Source organism: Palaemon carinicauda, chromosome 5 (assembly GCF_036898095.1).
Source record: "Palaemon carinicauda isolate YSFRI2023 chromosome 5, ASM3689809v2, whole genome shotgun sequence".
NCBI lineage: Eukaryota > Metazoa > Arthropoda > Malacostraca > Decapoda > Palaemonidae > Palaemon > Palaemon carinicauda.
Genome location: NC_090729.1, coordinates 61,487,023 through 61,506,413, shown reverse-complemented (window position 1 = coordinate 61,506,413; position 19,391 = coordinate 61,487,023). Strand labels below are relative to the sequence as shown.

At 35.7% G+C, this 19,391-nt stretch overlaps 1 long non-coding RNA gene across 1 annotated transcript; it reads right to left on the bottom strand.

Annotated features, from left to right (window-relative positions):
• Positions 1-15,057: 15,057 nt before the first annotated feature.
• LOC137641320 (uncharacterized) lies at positions 15,058-18,732 on the bottom strand. Its single transcript, XR_011044478.1, has 2 exons — positions 16,947-18,732; positions 15,058-16,874 (listed from the first exon to the last, which is right to left on the bottom strand). It is a non-coding gene; the product is annotated as an uncharacterized lncRNA (long non-coding RNA).
• Positions 18,733-19,391: the final 659 nt, after the last annotated feature.

Here is a 19,391-nt window from a genome sequence, read left to right as displayed (position 1 = left end):
GTAGGAGGCACCTAGGAAGGCGATCCCCGGCACGGCGGCGGGTCTCCGGCAGGACGGCGATCTCCGGCAGCTGGCAGGACGGCGGTCTCCGGCAGCCGGCAGGCTGTCGACGCTGGTGAACCTAGCTATTTGCATAAGATGGAGGGGAGGGTCACCTGAGATGTCAGCGGCAGCGTCGCCAAGGGGCGGTGGCCCGCAGCAGCCGGCAGGCTGTCGTCTTAGGTAATCCTTAGATAGGAACATCCTATGAAGTAGGAAGGTCACCTGGAGAGTCGGCGGATAGCACCGGCAGGCGGAGACGGCAGTGGACCGGCACCATAATAGCAGAGAGAAAGGTAAGGAGGGAGTAAGGAAGGGTAATGCCTGATACCCGACTGGCTTCATTCCGGAAGTAGTGCTCTCATGATAGGAGGGGCTACGCCTATCTTCCGGTGGCCGGGAGCCGGCAGACGGCTAGATGCCTGTGGTAATCCAAGGGAGGATCAGAGGACACTCAAAAGAGGGGAATCTTACGCCGGCAGGCCGGCCACCGGCAATACCCCATAGTTCGACTATGAGGAGAAAGTGTAGCAGAGCGGCCAACCAACCAGAAGAGCACAGCCTAACCTACAACTCTCCCCAGGGGAAGAGTTGTAGAACAGCAGACAGGGGTGTGAAGGCAAGCCAACACAAAGGGATAGAGTGGGGAGGGGGTTAGGAGTCTTTGAGGGAGCAGAAGGGGACACAACCCTAAAGCTCCCAAGGGGTGGGGAGAATCTGTTAGGAGCTAGACAACCCAGGCATGAGAGAAACGCTCTATAACCCTAGGGGAGGTTAGCTCAGGTCAGGCACAGCACTGGTGTACTGTCCTAAACTATAATAAAACAGAATCCCCCAAGGCCTAACCTAAACCAGGAGAGGCTTCTCCTAGATTAGGGAGGGCTGGGAAGACATATCGCTAGGCTACAGGGAGGAAGGGACGTGTCCCAACCAAGTGCAGTCTAGGGGGAAGGCAGAGTCCTTCCACCTTCAGTCTCAGTCGATACCTTAAGGGAAAGGCACTCCCCAAAGGTGGACTGGGATGAACGATAGGTACTCTGGGGTTCTGTCCGAGGTCCCCCCCATTTACTATGGTAGGGAAGAGGGAAGAACGATCTAGCCTAACCTACCCGAAACCTATTCCGGGTAAGGGGGCTAAGATATAGCTAAGCTACCCAGATGGAGGTTACCCGAAGGTAACAGGGGAGATAAGGAAGCATACAAGGGCCCCAACGTTGGGTTAGGGGAGTGTGACATGGATGGACCAGGCACGGTCTCTTGTATGGTCCCAGAAGGCGAAAATACATGCGCAACAATGAATCTTTGTATGTTTAAAATGCCTATATCTTCATTAACATTAATACTAGGAACACTTATGATATCATGCAGAAGTAAACATGAACACTAGGCTGCGGCCTAGAGTAGGCTAGGAGGCTAGCATGGGGTCGGCTAACTAATAACGCCGAAGAATACCATCGACATAATATAACTAATTCCTAGCAATGAAGACTAAATAACTAATGATATTAATTAGTAATAAGACCGGGAGGGCTGTTTTAGCTAACTAAATAAAGCATGCGAGGCGAACAGCGGCGTCGTAAAATTGTGCCTCCGGTCAAGGTACAGCTCTGCCACAAAACACAAGATTTAAGGGTAAAAAATTGTTACTTTACGGCCAGAGCTTATTTAAACAATACAAGAACCTGGTACTCAACTTTCCAGAAGAAGGCGAGGCTGAAGGTTGCGACATGACTAAGGATGCAAGAGATAAAATGCGATCACTAGGAAAAACCAATTGTTGTAGAAAGCTACAGGTTAATAGAATGAGAACGGACGTGACGTCACACAGTATGGCAGACAGCTATGGCCGCTGTTTTTTTATGTTGCGAGTACCGTAACAGTAACAAAGGAGGATAACTTTGGAGCGGCTCCTCAGTTATCTCGCCACCTGTCCCCCTCGAAGCGTAAATGCTTTGAGGGTGCAGATAGCCATGTGGCGTGTTAATGCATGCGTCCCCTGTTGATACACGACATCCTAGAGGAAAACCTTTAGGGTACTCGCGCCAGAAGTTAGAATTCTGAGAAACGTTTAGTTTAATTCTCTGGGAATATCTACTGTAGTCATATATACCTTAAGGAAGCTACTGAAGGAACCTTCCATCCGGACAACATGGCTTGAGCCCCCCCCCCCAGAAAAAAACATATATATATATATGTATGTATATATATATATATATATATATATATATATATATATATATATATATATATATATATATATATATATATATATATATATATATATATATATATATATATATATATACGCACACACCTACATATAAATATAAATAAATATATATATATATATATATATATATATATATATATATATATATATATATATATATATATATATATATATATATATATATATATATATATATATATATATATATATATATATATATATATATATATAAATATATATATATATATATATATATATATATATATATATATATATATATATATATATATATGTATGAATATTTATGTATATAAACATATATATATATACATATATGTGTATGAAGATTTATATATATATATATATATATATATATATATATATATATATATATATATATATATATATATATATATATATATATATATATATATATATATATATATATATATATATATATATTATATATATATACATCTTGGAGTAGGGAGACGCGTTCTGTTTTTTATATATCCATTTATTTGCGCCGACGTTTCGTATCAGCTTGATACATTTTCCAGGCTGAAACAATTAAAAATCAGTTGTGTATAAGTAAAAAGATACACACAACGTTTACCAACACCAAAATTAAAAAGCTTTTTAATAAATTAAGAATAAAAACAGAGTAAAAACAGAAACACAGAACAACAGTGAAAGGGTTTGGAGCGAATATAGAGAAACAAATTAATTCAATAATAATTATAATAATAATAATAATAGAAAATATATCATAATAATAATAATAATAATAATAATAATAATAATAATAATAGAACGAACAAGACACCTACCCACAGCGGTAGCGTAAGGAGAACTGACATGAAAAATTGTTATGGAAGGGAGTGTAAACAAAACAACAGGTAATTAGGCAATAAACAATTGGGTGGAAGACGACTGGTGGTTGAGAGAAGGTACAGTTAACTTAATCATTATTGATTCAAGGGTGGTTAGTTCGTCTATATGTCGGGTTCTTCCTATTATATTAAAATGACTGGTATCTATGTGTGTTTTGCAAATTTTACTGTGATTTCTTATGTTAGATTGTTCTGGATTTGATAGTCGACAACCCGTTCTATAGCTAATTCCCTGATGAGAGGAAATTCGGACTTTTAGCAGCCTCCTGGTGCAACCGATGTAAGTGCCAAGATCACATCTGGGACAATTATACTTATAAACGACACCGGAGGCAAACAGGGGGCTGATCTTATCTTTGACTTGGAAGAGTGAGCCGATAGTTCGGGGGTTTATGGGAATGAGTTTTAAATTAAGGGCAGGCAATTGCTCACTGAATAGGTTAATGCATTTTTTCCTAAATTTATTATTATGGAGAAAGGGAAATCTAGCAAACATACGGAGCTTGGGGACATTGTGGACTATTGGGATTGGATTGAATTTCAGATTAAGTAGCTTATTAAGGGATCTATGAAAAATTGCTGGAGGGAAATAATTATCCTTAAAATAATCAGCAAGGAAAGTCACTTCAGTATGAAAGGTAGACCAGCTTGATGTCAGATTAATGGCTCTATGGAGGAGAGTTGACACGGAATTCAGTTTAAAGTTAAAAAAACATGAGCTATAAAAATTGGTCCCCAGGCCAGTAAAGGTACTCTTTCTATAAATACCAGTATGAAAGCCAGACTCGTCCTTGGATATCCTCACATCAAGGAACGGAAGTGAATTCTGTGTTTCTGCTTCAACCGTAAATCTAATGTTATGGTGTTGGTTGTTTAAAAACTCAAGAAAGGTATCAGCATGGTAATTACATCTGAACAAGGCGAAAGTGTCATCTATGTAGCGTCTATAAAAGAGTGGGCGGAAATTAGGTGGGCATACATCTAAAGCTCGCTCCTCCAGGGAGCACATAAATATGTTTGCAAAAGTAGGACCCAGAGGGCTTCCCATGGCCATCCCCTCAGTCTGCTTAAAAAACGTATTATTAAAAACAAAGGGCGTATCCAGCACGGCTAATTCTAAAAGCAACTTGAATTGAGTTCTATTAAAATTGTTGAACAAGCAATCGTCAGTGGGAAATAGCCTGTCTAAAATGATGTTGATAGTCTCGACAACGGGAACATTTGTAAACAGAGATTCCACGTCAAAGCTCGCCATGTACAGATCTGAGTCCTGCGTGATAATGTCATCTTTAAAGGAGGCCGAGTTTATTAATGTATATTTGTTGTGAGTCAGTGGTTGGAGTAAAGGGACAAGAAATTTGGCGAGTTTATAGCTAGCAGTGTTAATGGAAGAAAGGATGGGTCTCAAAGGAATTCCTTCTTTGTGTATCTTTGGCAGTCCGTACATAAGTCCATATGTAGATCCTGTTACAAAAAGGTCCTGATACGTATTTTCATCTATTGCTTTGGTTTGTTTTAGTGTTCTAAGAAATCTGTTGATTTTATCTTCGGGTTTAGTAATATTGTAAAGGTCTGGGTCCCCAACTTTGGTAAATTTTGAAGAGTCGTTTAAAATGTCATTCATTTTTTGTATGTAGTCATGTCTGTCAAGGATAACGGTACCTTTACCTTTGTCTGGACGAGTAATTATCAAATTTTTATCGCTGGCTAGGTTTTTCAAAATGTCATAATCATTCTTGGTAAAAAAAGGAGCCCATCTAGTTTTAAGATTGTTAAAAGAGCTGTGGGCGAGGGCTGAGAATTGTGATCTTAAGAACTCTATATTTTTGCAAAAGGGAAGTTTAATTATTCTCTGAAAAAGTATCTCGAGAGGCAAAAAGAATTGCTGATAATTTGGGCGATAGTTGGGGAGGCAAAAGTCTAATCCTAAGGACAGTAGGAATTCCTCTCTTTTCGAAAGTATTTGTTTGGAAAAATTGAACACAGAATTAATTTTATTATTAAATAAAGGAACGGTAATGCCTAAATTTCGAAGTTTTCTGAAATGTCTATCTTCAACGGTCCGAACAAAGGAGGAAATGGCCTTATTAAATAAATGGTTAAAAATGATAGAGTCCAATAATGTCAATGAATTGAGTACACCAGTCCTGAATCTCGTCATTTGGTCATGTGCGCGATGAAGTTCCTTGGTCTTTGAACGTATTTCCAGCTCAAGGAGGTTCCTAGTAGCATCAGTGTAGAACTCAGAGCTGTACAGGGAGGCTTTGTAAACTTTGAACTTTATAAACTTAGGAGTTGTAGAACAGCAGACAGGGGTGTGAAGGCAAGCCAACACAAAGGGATAGAGTGGGGAGGGGGTTAGGAGTCTTTGAGGGAGCAGAAGGGGACACAACCCTAAAGCTCCCAAGGGGTGGGGAGAATCTGTTAGGAGCTAGACAACCCAGGCATGAGAGAAACGCTCTATAACCCTAGGGGAGGTTAGCTCAGGTCAGGCACAGCACTGGTGTACTGTCCTAAACTATAATAAAACAGAATCCCCCAAGGCCTAACCTAAACCAAGAGAGGCTTCTCCTAGATTAGGGAGGGCTGGGAAGACATATCGCTAGGCTACAGGGAGGAAGGGACGTGTCCCAACCAAGTGCAGTCTAGGGGGAAGGCAGAGTCCTTCCACCTTCAGTCTCAGTCGATACCTTAAGGGAAAGGCACTCCCCAAAGGTGGACTGGGATGAACGATAGGTACTCTGGGGTTCTGTCCGAGGTCCCCCCCATTTACTATGGTAGGGAAGAGGGAAGAACGATCTAGCCTAACCTACCCGAAACCTATTCCGGGTAAGGGGGCTAAGATATAGCTAAGCTACCCAGATGGAGGCTACCCGAAGGTAACAGGGGAGATAAGGAAGCATACAAGGGCCCCAACGTTGGGTTAGGGGAGTGTGACATGGATGGACCAGGCACGGTCTCTTGTATGGTCCCAGAAGGCGAAAATACATGCGCAACAATGAATCTTTGTATGTTTAAAATGCCTATATCTTCATTAACATTAATACTAGGAACACTTATGATATCATGCAGAAGTAAACATGAACACTAGGCTGCGGCCTAGAGTAGGCTAGGAGGCTAGCATGGGGTCGGCTAACTAATAACGCCGAAGAATACCATCGACATAATATAACTAATTCCTAGCAATGAAGACTAAATAACTAATGATATTAATTAGTAATAAGACCGGGAGGGCTGTTTTAGCTAACTAAATAAAGCATGCGAGGCGAACAGCGGCGTCGTAAAATTGTGCCTCCGGTCAAGGTACAGCTCTGCCACAAAACACAAGATTTAAGGGTAAAAAATTGTTACTTTACGGCCAGAGCTTATTTAAACAATACAAGAACCTGGTACTCAACTTTCCAGAAGAAGGCGAGGCTGAAGGTTGCGACATGACTAAGGATGCAAGAGATAAAATGCGATCACTAGGAAAAACCAATTGTTGTAGAAAGCTACAGGTTAATAGAATGAGAACGGACGTGACGTCACACAGTATGGCAGACAGCTATGGCCGCTGTTTTTTTATGTTGCGAGTACCGTAACAGTAACAAAGGAGGATAACTTTGGAGCGGCTCCTCAGTTATCTCGCCACCTGTCCCCCTCGAAGCGTAAATGCTTTGAGGGTGCAGATAGCCATGTGGCGTGTTAATGCATGCGTCCCCTGTTGATACACGACATCCTAGAGGAAAACCTTTAGGGTACTCGCGCCAGAAGTTAGAATTCTGAGAAACGTTTAGTTTAATTCTCTGGGAATATCTACTGTAGTCATATATACCTTAAGGAAGCTACTGAAGGAACCTTCCATCCGGACAACATGGCTTGAGCCCCCCCCCAAAAAAAAACATATATATATATATGTATATATATATATATATATTATATATATATATATATATATATATATATATATATATATATATATATATATATATATATATATTTGCATATATATATATATATATATATATATATATATATATATATATATATATATATATATATATATATATATATATATATATATATATATATATATATATATTTGCATATATATATATATATATATATATATATATATATATATATATATATATATATATATATATATATATATATATATATATATATATATATATATATATATATATATATATATATATATATATATATATATATATATATATATATATATATATATATATATATATATATATATATATATATATATATATACGCACACACCTACATATAAATATAAATATATATATATATATATATATATATATATATATATATATATATATATATATATATATATATATATATAAATATATGTATATATATATATATATATGTATGAATATTTATGTATATAAACATATATATATATACATATATGTGTATGAAGATTTATATACATATATATATATATATATATATATATATATATATATATATATATATATATATATATATATATATATATATATATATATATATATATATATTATATATATACATCTTGGAGTAGGGAGACGCGTTCTGTTTTTTTATATATCCATTTATTTGCGCCGACGTTTCGTATCAGCTTGATACATTTTCCAGGCTGAAACAATTAAAAATCAGTTGTGTATAAGTAAAAAGATACACACAACGTTTACCAACACCAAAATTAAAAAGCTTTTTAATAAATTAAGAATAAAAACAGAGTAAAAACAGAAACACAGAACAACAGTGAAAGGGTTTGGAGCGAATATAGAGAAAAAAATTAATTCAATAATAATTATAATAATAATAAAAATAGAAAATATATCATAATAATAATAATAATAATAATAATAATAATAGAACGAACAAGACACCTACCCACAGCGGTAGCGTAAGGAGAACTGACATGAAAAATTGTTATGGAAGGGAGTGTAAACAAAACAACAGGTAATTAGGCAATAAACAATTGGGTGGAAGACGACTGGTGGTTGAGAGAAGGTACAGTTAACTTAATCATTATTGATTCAAGGGTGGTTAGTTCGTCTATATGTCGGGTTCTTCCTATTATATTAAAATGACTGGTATCTATGTGTGTTTTGCAAATTTTACTGTGATTTCTTATGTTAGATTGTTCTGGATTTGATAGTCGACAACCCGTTCTATAGCTAATTCCCTGATGAGAGGAAATTCGGACTTTTAGCAGCCTCCTGGTGCAACCGATGTAAGTGCCAAGATCACATCTGGGACAATTATACTTATAAACGACACCGGAGGCAAACAGGGGGCTGATCTTATCTTTGACTTGGAAGAGTGAGCCGATAGTTCGGGGGTTTATGGGAATGAGTTTTAAATTAAGGGCAGGCAATTGCTCACTGAATAGGTTAATGCATTTTTTCCTAAATTTATTATTATGGAGAAAGGGAAATCTAGCAAACATACGGAGCTTGGGGACATTGTGGACTATTGGGGTTGGATTGAATTTCAGATTAAGTAGCTTATTAAGGGATCTATGAAAAATTGCTGGAGGGAAATAATTATCCTTAAAATAATCAGCAAGGAAAGTCACTTCAGTATGAAAGGTAGACCAGCTTGATGTCAGATTAATGGCTCTATGGAGGAGAGTTGACACGGAATTCAGTTTAAAGTTAAAAAAACATGAGCTATAAAAATTGGTCCCCAGGCCAGTAAAGGTACTCTTTCTATAAATACCAGTATGAAAGCCAGACTCGTCCTTGGATATCCTCACATCAAGGAACGGAAGTGAATTCTGTGTTTCTGCTTCAACCGTAAATCTAATGTTATGGTGTTGGTTGTTTAAAAACTCAAGAAAGGTATCAGCATGGTAATTACATCTGAACAAGGCGAAAGTGTCATCTATGTAGCGTCTATAAAAGAGTGGGCGGAAATTAGGTGGGCATACATCTAAAGCTCGCTCCTCCAGGGAGCACATAAATATGTTTGCAAAAGTAGGACCCAGAGGGCTTCCCATGGCCATCCCCTCAGTCTGCTTAAAAAACGTATTATTAAAAACAAAGGGCGTATCCAGCACGGCTAATTCTAAAAGCAACTTGAATTGAGTTCTATTAAAATTGTTGAACAAGCAATCGTCAGTGGGAAATAGCCTGTCTAAAATGATGTTGATAGTCTCGACAACGGGAACATTTGTAAACAGAGATTCCACGTCAAAGCTCGCCATGTACAGATCTGAGTCCTGCGTGATAATGTCATCTTTAAAGGAGGCCGAGTTTATTAATGTATATTTGTTGTGAGTCAGTGGTTGGAGTAAAGGGACAAGAAATTTGGCGAGTTTATAGCTAGCAGTGTTAATGGAAGAAAGGATGGGTCTCAAAGGAATTCCTTCTTTGTGTATCTTTGGCAGTCCGTACATAAGTCCATATGTAGATCCTGTTACAAAAAGGTCCTGATACGTATTTTCATCTATTGCTTTGGTTTGTTTTAGTGTTCTAAGAAATCTGTTGATTTTATCTTCGGGTTTAGTAATATTGTAAAGGTCTGGGTCCCCAACTTTGGTAAATTTTGAAGAGTCGTTTAAAATGTCATTCATTTTTTGTATGTAGTCATGTCTGTCAAGGATAACGGTACCTTTACCTTTGTCTGGACGAGTAATTATCAAATTTTTATCGCTGGCTAGGTTTTTCAAAATGTCATAATCATTCTTGGTAAAAAAAAGGAGCCCATCTAGTTTTAAGATTGTTAAAAGAGCTGTGGGCGAGGGCTGAGAATTGTGATCTTAAAAACTCTATACTTTTGCAAAAGGGAAGTTTAATTATTCTCTGAAAAAGTATCTCTAGAGGCAAAAAGAATTGCTGATAATTTGGGCGATAGTTGGGGAGGCAAAAGTCTAATCCTAAGGACAGTAGGAATTCCTCTCTTTTCGAAAGTATTTGTTTGGAAAAATTGAACACAGAATTAATTTTATTATTAAATAAAGGAACGGTAATGCCTAAATTTCGAAGTTTTCTGAAATGTCTATCTTCAACGGTCCGAACAAAGGAGGAAATGGCCTTATTAAATAAATGGTTAAAAATGATAGAGTCCAATAATGTCAGTGAATTGAGTACACCAGTCCTGAATCTCGTCATTTGGTCATGTGCGCGATGAAGTTCCTTGGTCTTTGAACGTATTTCCAGCTCAAGGAGGTTCCTAGTAGCATCAGTGTAGAACTCAGAGCTGTACAGGGAGGCTTTGTAAACTTTGAACTTTATAAACTTAGGACCGTTGAAGATAGACATTTCAGAAAACTTCGAAATTTAGGCATTACCGTTCCTTTATTTAATAATAAAATTAATTCTGTGTTCAATTTTTCCAAACAAATACTTTCGAAAAGAGAGGAATTCCTACTGTCCTTAGGATTAGACTTTTGCCTCCCCAACTATCGCCCAAATTATCAGCAATTCTTTTTGCCTCTCGAGATACTTTTTCAGAGAATAATTAAACTTCCCTTTTGCAAAAATATAGAGTTTTTAAGATCACAATTCTCAGCCCTCGCCCACAGCTCTTTTAACAATCTTAAAACTAGATGGGCTCCTTTTTTTTACCAAGAATGATTATGACATTTTGAAAAACCTAGCCAGCGATAAAAATTTGATAATTACTCGTCCAGACAAAGGTAAAGGTACCGTTATCCTTGACAGACATGACTACATACAAAAAATGAATGACATTTTAAACGACTTCAAAATTTACCAAAGTTGGGGACCCAGACCTTTACAATATTACTAAACCCGAAGATAAAATCAACAGATTTCTTAGAACACTAAAACAAACCAAAGCAATAGATGAAAATACGTATCAGGACCTTTTTGTAACAGGATCTACATATGGACTTATGTACGGACTGCCAAAGATACACAAAGAAGGAATTCCTTTGAGACCCATCCTTTCTTCCATTAACACTGCTAGCTATAAACTCGCCAAATTTCTTGTCCCTTTACTCCAACCACTGACTCACAACAAATATACATTAATAAACTCGGCCTCCTTTAAAGATGACATTATCACGCAGGACTCAGATCTGTACATGGCGAGCTTTGACGTGGAATCTCTGTTTACAAATGTTCCCGTTGTCGAGACTATCAACATCATTTTAGACAGGCTATTTCCCACTGACGATTGCTTGTTCAACAATTTTAATAGAACTCAATTCAAGTTGCTTTTAGAATTAGCCGTGCTGGATACGCCCTTTGTTTTTAATAATACGGTTTTTAAGCAGACTGAGGGGATGGCCATGGGAAGCCCTCTGGGTCCTACTTTTGCAAACATATTTATGTGCTCCCTGGAGGAGCGAGCTTTAGATGTATGCCCACCTAATTTCCGCCCACTCTTTTATAGACGCTACATAGATGACACTTTCGCCTTGTTCAGATGTAATTACCATGCTGATACCTTTCTTGAGTTTTTAAACAACCAACACCATAACATTAGATTTACGGTTGAAGCAGAAACACAGAATTCACTTCCGTTCCTTGATGTGATGATATCCAAGGACGAGTCTGGCTTTCATACTGGTATTTATAGAAAGAGTACCTTTACTGGCCTGGGGACCAATTTTTATAGCTCATGTTTTTTTAACTTTAAACTGAATTCCGTGTCAACTCTCCTCCATAGAGCCATTAATCTGACATCAAGCTGGTCTACCTTTCATACTGAAGTGACTTTCCTTGCTGATTATTTTAAGGATAATTATTTCCCTCCAGCAATTTTTCATAGATCCCTTAATAAGCTACTTAATCTGAAATTCAATCCAACCCCAATAGTCCACAATGTCCCCAAGCTCCGTATGTTTGCTAGATTTCCCTTTCTCCATAATAATAAATTTAGGAAAAAATGCATTAACCTATTCAGTGAGCGATTGCCTGCCCTTAATTTAAAACTCATTCCCATAAACCCCCGAACTATCGGCTCACTCTTCCAAGTCAAAGATAAGATCAGCCCCCTGTTTGCCTCCGGTGTCGTTTATAAGTATAATTGTCCCAGATGTGATCTTGGCACTTACATCGGTTGCACCAGGAGGCTGCTAAAAGTCCGAAGTTCCTCTCATCAGGGAATTAGCTATAGAACGGGTTGTCGACTATCAAATCCAGAACAATCTAACATAAGAAATCACAGTAAAATTTGCAAAACACACATAGATACCAGTCATTTTAATATAATAGGAAGAACCCGACATATAGACGAACTAACCACCCTTGAATCAATAATGATTAAGTTAACTGTACCTTCTCTCAACCACCAGTCGTCTTCCACCCAATTGTTTATTGCCTAATTACCTGTTGTTTTGTTTACACTCCCTTCCATAACAATTTTTCATGTCAGTTCTCCTTACGCTACCGCTGTGGGTAGGTGTCTTGTTCGTTCTATTATTATTATTATTATTATTATTATTATTATTATTATTATTATTATTATTATTATTATTATTATGATATATTTTCTATTATTATTATTATTATAATTATTATTGAATTAATTTTTTTCTCTATATTCGCTCCAAACCCTTTCACTGTTGTTCTGTGTTTCTGTTTTTACTCTGTTTTTATTCTTAATTTATTAAAAAGCTTTTTAATTTTGGTGTTGGTAAACGTTGTGTGTATCTTTTTACTTATATACAATTGATTTTTAATTGTTTCAGCCTGGAAAATGTATCAAGCTGATACGAAACGTCGGCGCAAATAAATGGATATATAAAAAACAGAACGCGTCTCCCTACTCCAAGATGTTTATGCTTGAGTAATTGCTCCTGTCTCCATACTACTATTATATATATATATATATATATATATATATATATATATATATATATATATATATATATATATATATATGTGTGTGTGTGATTATATATATATATATATATATATATATATATATATATATATATATATATATATATATATATATATATATATATATATATATAGACACACACACACACACACACACACACACACACATATATATATATATATATATATATATATATATATATATATATATATATATATATATTATATATATATATATATACACTGTATATATATATAGTTTTGCTTAACCGAAGGATGATTTTGGGTTGCATATCCAAGGGTAACTATGAATTAAGAAAGACCGCAGTAATTGTAAGTTATCACCGTGTAGTTATGTTGACATCGTTTACCAAAGTAACTACAAACAGTCATTCCTTTTCTATAATTATTTCTTAATTTTAACCATATCTCAATCGTATATGTACCGTATACGCTGAAAAAAAAATCTTAGCAATGAAAGGTCTACATTCCGAAGGTAGTATTAATGAACCGAGAGTCAACATAAACTGTAAACACTGTAAGCCTTTCTCAAAGTCTATCACTTCCGAGGCATATACTAGTTGATAGTTGACAACATTTTAGAATTTCTGTTAAAAACATCCATTCATTCTGCATCTTACGTTTTGGCCTTTGTGAGACCACAAATGTATGATTTATTTCAAATATCCAATGTTTTATAGAAAAATCATATTGTCAATCGTTATCTTCATTGATTGATCTTAAATTTAGCTATATTTTGCAACTGTGTGTTGTTTTATTCCCTAGATTTTAAAAATAGATAAATGAATTTGAGGTACAATTATTTGTTACGTTTTTTCAAATACAGAAGGGGAAGAAAGACTGTCCTTATACAGCGGTCTGTTTCAAGTATCTAAACTTCACGATATTGAATGATCCAGCCCTAAAAACCTCAAAGAAATAATATATTCTTATAGTAGCGTACCAAACAAACATGTATAAGAAGAGCGGTCCTCACTTTACTCCGCATTCTCTACACTACAGGTATAAACACAATAAAACATTAAATTGCATTATAGCGCACCGTGCCGGTTGACGCCAGGTTTATTTTTCTAATGAATCATACTTTTTAAAAACAATTTATATATAACATCACATTCTAATAATTTCTACAAACTTCTGTACTGATATAGCAGTGCATATTTAAAACAAAATGAACAAACTTTCAAATTAACATATAAGCCTCCTCTGCCGCCCAGGAAAAACCATAGATAAAAAACAAAATCTCAAGTTTTGAAAAAGCTATGGAAACCTGTGTATCCACGGCAATAATGCAGAGTAACTCAATTTTGAGTGGTGGAACCTCACTCTTGTACTACTAATAAATAATAATGATAATAATAATAACAATAAATTCGACTTGCTCGGGCTAGCGTGCGCTAGAAAGTGACCACTTACTAAATACCTCTTCAAACATTGAATACGTTTCACCCAACACTAAATTCTCATTGGCCACTGCCTACATAACAACTGAACTTAAGTAACAAGACACTTAAGATCTGCTTACATGTCGTTAGGACAATTATTTTTCGCTATACTTCGTAACGCGAAAAAATTCTAGTCCTCACTTCACTCCGCATTCTCTACACTACAGGTATAAACACAATAAAACATTAAATTGCATTATAGTGCACCGTGCCGGTAGACCCTAGATAATACCAAAGAAAGGGAGAGAAGGAAAAAAATGGAGAGAGAGAAATAAATGTTCCGATTGAATGATTTACACATTTAACCTCTTTTTGAAGCCTTTGACAAACATGTTTACTTGAAACAGACTACCAACACTCATGTCTATGAAGACACCTATCATTGACGTTATCGTTTGCGATGTTTGAACTTGTAGCCACAGTTTTAACAAAAAATTCTGTTTGGTTACATTACAGGAGCTTTTAAAAAACTTCTTAAAGAGAAATCGATCAAAGGACAAAATCATTCCAGCTTCCTCTGTATCAAGCAAAATACATCAAATATGAAAAAGCATTTGTAATAACTTCCGATATCAAAAACTTCACAGTATTGGTGATTTTTAATTTTTTTTTTTTTTCTGTTCAACTAAGAAATCTTCAAATTACAATAAACTTAATTCCCCAAATCTCATAAGAAAACCTTAATGATCTATCAAAATAATAAAGAAGTTTTTCAATATAGGAAAATATAATCCGCACGGATTCTGCAACACCATATTATCAAAAAGATCCTTTGTATGCACCGATCTACCAGCTTAATGTTTCACAGGTGCTTGCAAAGATTTAACAAGTGAATTTTCCGTGGATCTATGTAACCCCTCATTTCATGCATGCACGTTATGGCATAAATAGCCTGATCACTGGAGATTACTAAAGCGCCAGAATCTAATAAAAGAGTCATAAATAAAGCAACATACAATGGCATTTCACTTTGCTCGTGACCATTATTGTAAGCTTCTCTTTGTTGAAAGACAAGTTGGTAGGCCTTGTCGGTGCTGTCATTCATCGATGATAGAATATGCTCATGACAACTGAGGTCCCCCAATTTCCTGTCCAAATTAGATGCCACCGTTAAAGACGACTGCTGGCATTTCATTGTATTCACGATCCTGGAAAGAAGATTCCAAAAATAAAACATTGTACATATATACTTATAATTTCAAAAACCTTTACCTTCTATATCAAAGTTAAATTTCAGCGAAAAATTTCCCTCTTTGCCGTGTGTAATAACCTTTTGTTACGTAAACACTCAAAATTTAACAATAAAGCTTCCCTCGTTAATATCAACAGTCAAGATGGAGAGGACTTTCACTCTGGAATATTCTACTTAAGAATTTTTACCTCCATTTTATTAATAACTTTTGGTATAAAGCACCAAACCTCAAGTTAAAGCATCAATTCCCTCTGTACCGGGACACCAATATTAGAGATTAAAAACCTCAACATATTTTTAAAAGTAGCAAAACAGTCTAAAGAATGAATAACTCTCACAAGTCCATAACTCTGAAAAATGTAAGCAAGAATTGACCATTCATCCATGTTAGTTGACAACACTTCAAAATATCCACTCTTTTGTACTCTTTCTGGGCTTACATACATTGATGACCTGAACAGTGTATTCAGTACAAGTTTAAATTCTTTGTTTTCTATGATTTCCAAATCTGGCTTTTTGCTACCTACTTGCATTAAAATCGAAAATCTTTTATCTGAAACAACGTTCAAACATTGCCAAAGTACTTTACATAATTCTGTCGACTGCCTCCTGCTCCTTCATGTTTAATTTTAAAGATTCATTTGCTGTCCAGTTTCCAACCACTCTTTTCATGATAAAAAAATGCGCTGTATTCATCGCTAAAAACTTCAGAATTACTCCAAACCTACTACTGAGGTGTCACAACATATAAATTTCCCAACACCAGAGGCGTCACAATATAACTATTAAATCTGAGGAGTCACAATATAGCGGTAAATTTCCTATGTCTGAAGCGTCGCAATATAGCGGTAAATTTCCTATGAGGCGTTGCAATATATTGATAAGATTGCCTACATCTGAGGCTTCGCAATGTGATAAATTGCCTACATCTGATGCGTCACAATATAGTAATTAACTGCCTACATCTTAGGCGTCACAATAGAGTGATAAACTGCCTACATCTGAGGCGTCACAATATAGTGCTAAACTGCCTACATCTGAGGCGTCACAATAGTGCTAAACTGCCTACATCTGAGGCGTCACAATAGTGCTAAACTGCCTACATCTGAGGCGTCACAATATAGTGCTAAGCTGCTACAGTACATCTGAGGCGTCACAATATAGTGCTAAGCTGCTACAGTACATCTGAGGCGTCACAATATAGTGATAAACTGCCTACATCTTAGGCGTCACAATATAGTGATAAACTGCCTACATCTTAGGCGTCACAATATAGTGATAAACTGCCTACACCTTAGGCGTCACAATATAGTGTAAACTGCCTACATTATAGGCGTCACAATATAGTGATAAACTGCCTACAACTTAGGCGTCACAATGAAGTAATAGGTTAAATAAGTCTGATGCAAGTATATAGTTAAAGTAACGACCAAAATAAAAAGAATGAATTTCTGCGTCAAAACGTGATCTCAACCAGAGCATCTGATATTTCTTCATTAAGTTCTCAACTAGCTTTGCTCAATATGTAAAAATACAGAAATACTTTATCGTTTACATTTTAACAATACTTCTCACGACAAATTTCGTGGAAATTATGTAACAGACAATTCTGTCCAAAAGATATTCGTTAAAATAACGTTTTTGTTAATTCAGAAGGTTTGGCATCTAAACAAGATCTTTAACGACATAGTTTATCCTAATACTGTAGTTACAAAATTTGCCTTCAGTATCCGTCCTCTGTAAACCTTTCCAAATACAATTTAGAGTCTGAAAACCAATTATACTTGTAAATAAATCCAAATCTTGAAGCTTTTTAAAAGTAAATAACTAGCATCCGATGCCCCTTCAAAACAACCATCTGCAGCTATGCCATCATCTAAAAATACTTCAATCTTCACTTCCTTAGATCTCCAATATCTAACAGACTTAAGAACTTTAGTAAAGATGTACCGCCGCTTTCAAAAATATCTAAAGATAATCCATTATAAAAACTTTTTACATTTTTCCCCAAATGAGAAAGATATTGGCAACGTTTTAATAGATTTCTATGCGATAAGCAGACTGTAGACTGATTAAATCCTTAAAAAGTTTGTAATAAAAAACCAGCCTTTGCTTACCATTTCCATTCTTGGTCACCGTCAAAGGAATTATTTCTTAGTTTTTCTGATACCAGTGTCACCCATTCTCTTTTAATAAACTCTGCTTCGTCCCTTTTTGACCTATTGTTACCCAATCCAACAACCACAGTACCGGTTTTGAAATGGAATTTTATGATCGACCTTTTAGACGTCAATGACTATCCCAATCTAATTCTGTTCAATGTATTGTGAATAACAACAACCAACAGGCGATTAAAAACAATAAAATAAAATAAACACAATGTTCCAATTTCCTTGTACCAACTGCTAAGTATACAAAATAAAAACAGCTATATTTTCACTTATCTATTCAACGTTTTTCTTGGTACGTTCCCGGCTCCAATGTCAACTCTCGGCCTTTATTGAGCTCTAGACCTCTTCCATCAAAGTTGATATGAATCCACACTTTCCCTCGATATTTAACTAGCTTGACACTTTCGTCGATGCTGCTCTTTGCGTACTAACTCGTTTCTGCAGCAGTTTTAGATGTTCCTTGTCCTCCAAGTTGATAAACAATCGCATCTAATGCTAACATTTTCGTATCAGTTTCCTCAAAATAACGCGATGCTCATTCAAATGGTTTTCCATCATACTTTAACGAGGTGCGGATACTTGTTGAATATTCTGCTGGAAATCGGATAATAGATTGTCCATCACTTCTTGAAACGGTTTCAGCATTCTGATTGCTAGCGTGAAAACACTATTCACATCTGAAGCTGTATTTGACCCTGCCTGGCGTCCTGGCTAATAAATTCGACTTGCTCGGGCTAGCGTGCGCTAGAAAGTGACCACTTACTAAATACCTCTTCAAACATTGAATACGTTTCACCCAACACTAAATTCTCATTGGCCACTGCCTACATAACAACTGAACTTAAGTAACAAGACACTTAAGATCTGCTTACATGTCGTTAGGACAATTATTTTTCGCTATACTTCGTAACGCGAAAAAATTCTATTTTCTATTATTATTATTATTATTATTATTATTATTATTATTATTATTATTATTTTTATTATTATTATTATTATTATTATTATTATTAAATGCCAAGCTACAAACCTAGTTGGAAAAACAAAACGGTATAAGCTAAAGGACGCCAACAGAGAAAATGGCCGAGTGAGGAAGGGAAAAAAAGGAAAATGAAATATTTCAAGAACACTAACATTAAAGAGTCCCTTACCAAGAAGAAAATTGGGCACAAAACAATTACAGTGCTATAGTTAACTCCTTTGATGAAGAAGAATTCTTTGGTAATCTTAGTGTTGTCAGGTGTATGAGGACATAGAAGAATATGTAAAAAATAGGCTAACTATGCGCTGTGTGTGTGTGTTTGTGTATGTGTGTGTGTGTGTGTGTGTGTGTGTGTGGGCAAAGGGAAAATGAACCGTGACCCGAAAAAGGATCCAATGTAGTATTATCTGGCCCGTCAAAACACCCCACACCTCTCTAGCAGTAGTATCTCAATGGATGGCTGGTGCCCAGGCAATCCTACTTCCTACCTAACTACAATAATAATAATAATAATAATAATAATAATAATAATAATAATAATAATAATAATCATAATAATAATAATAATAATAATAATAATAATAA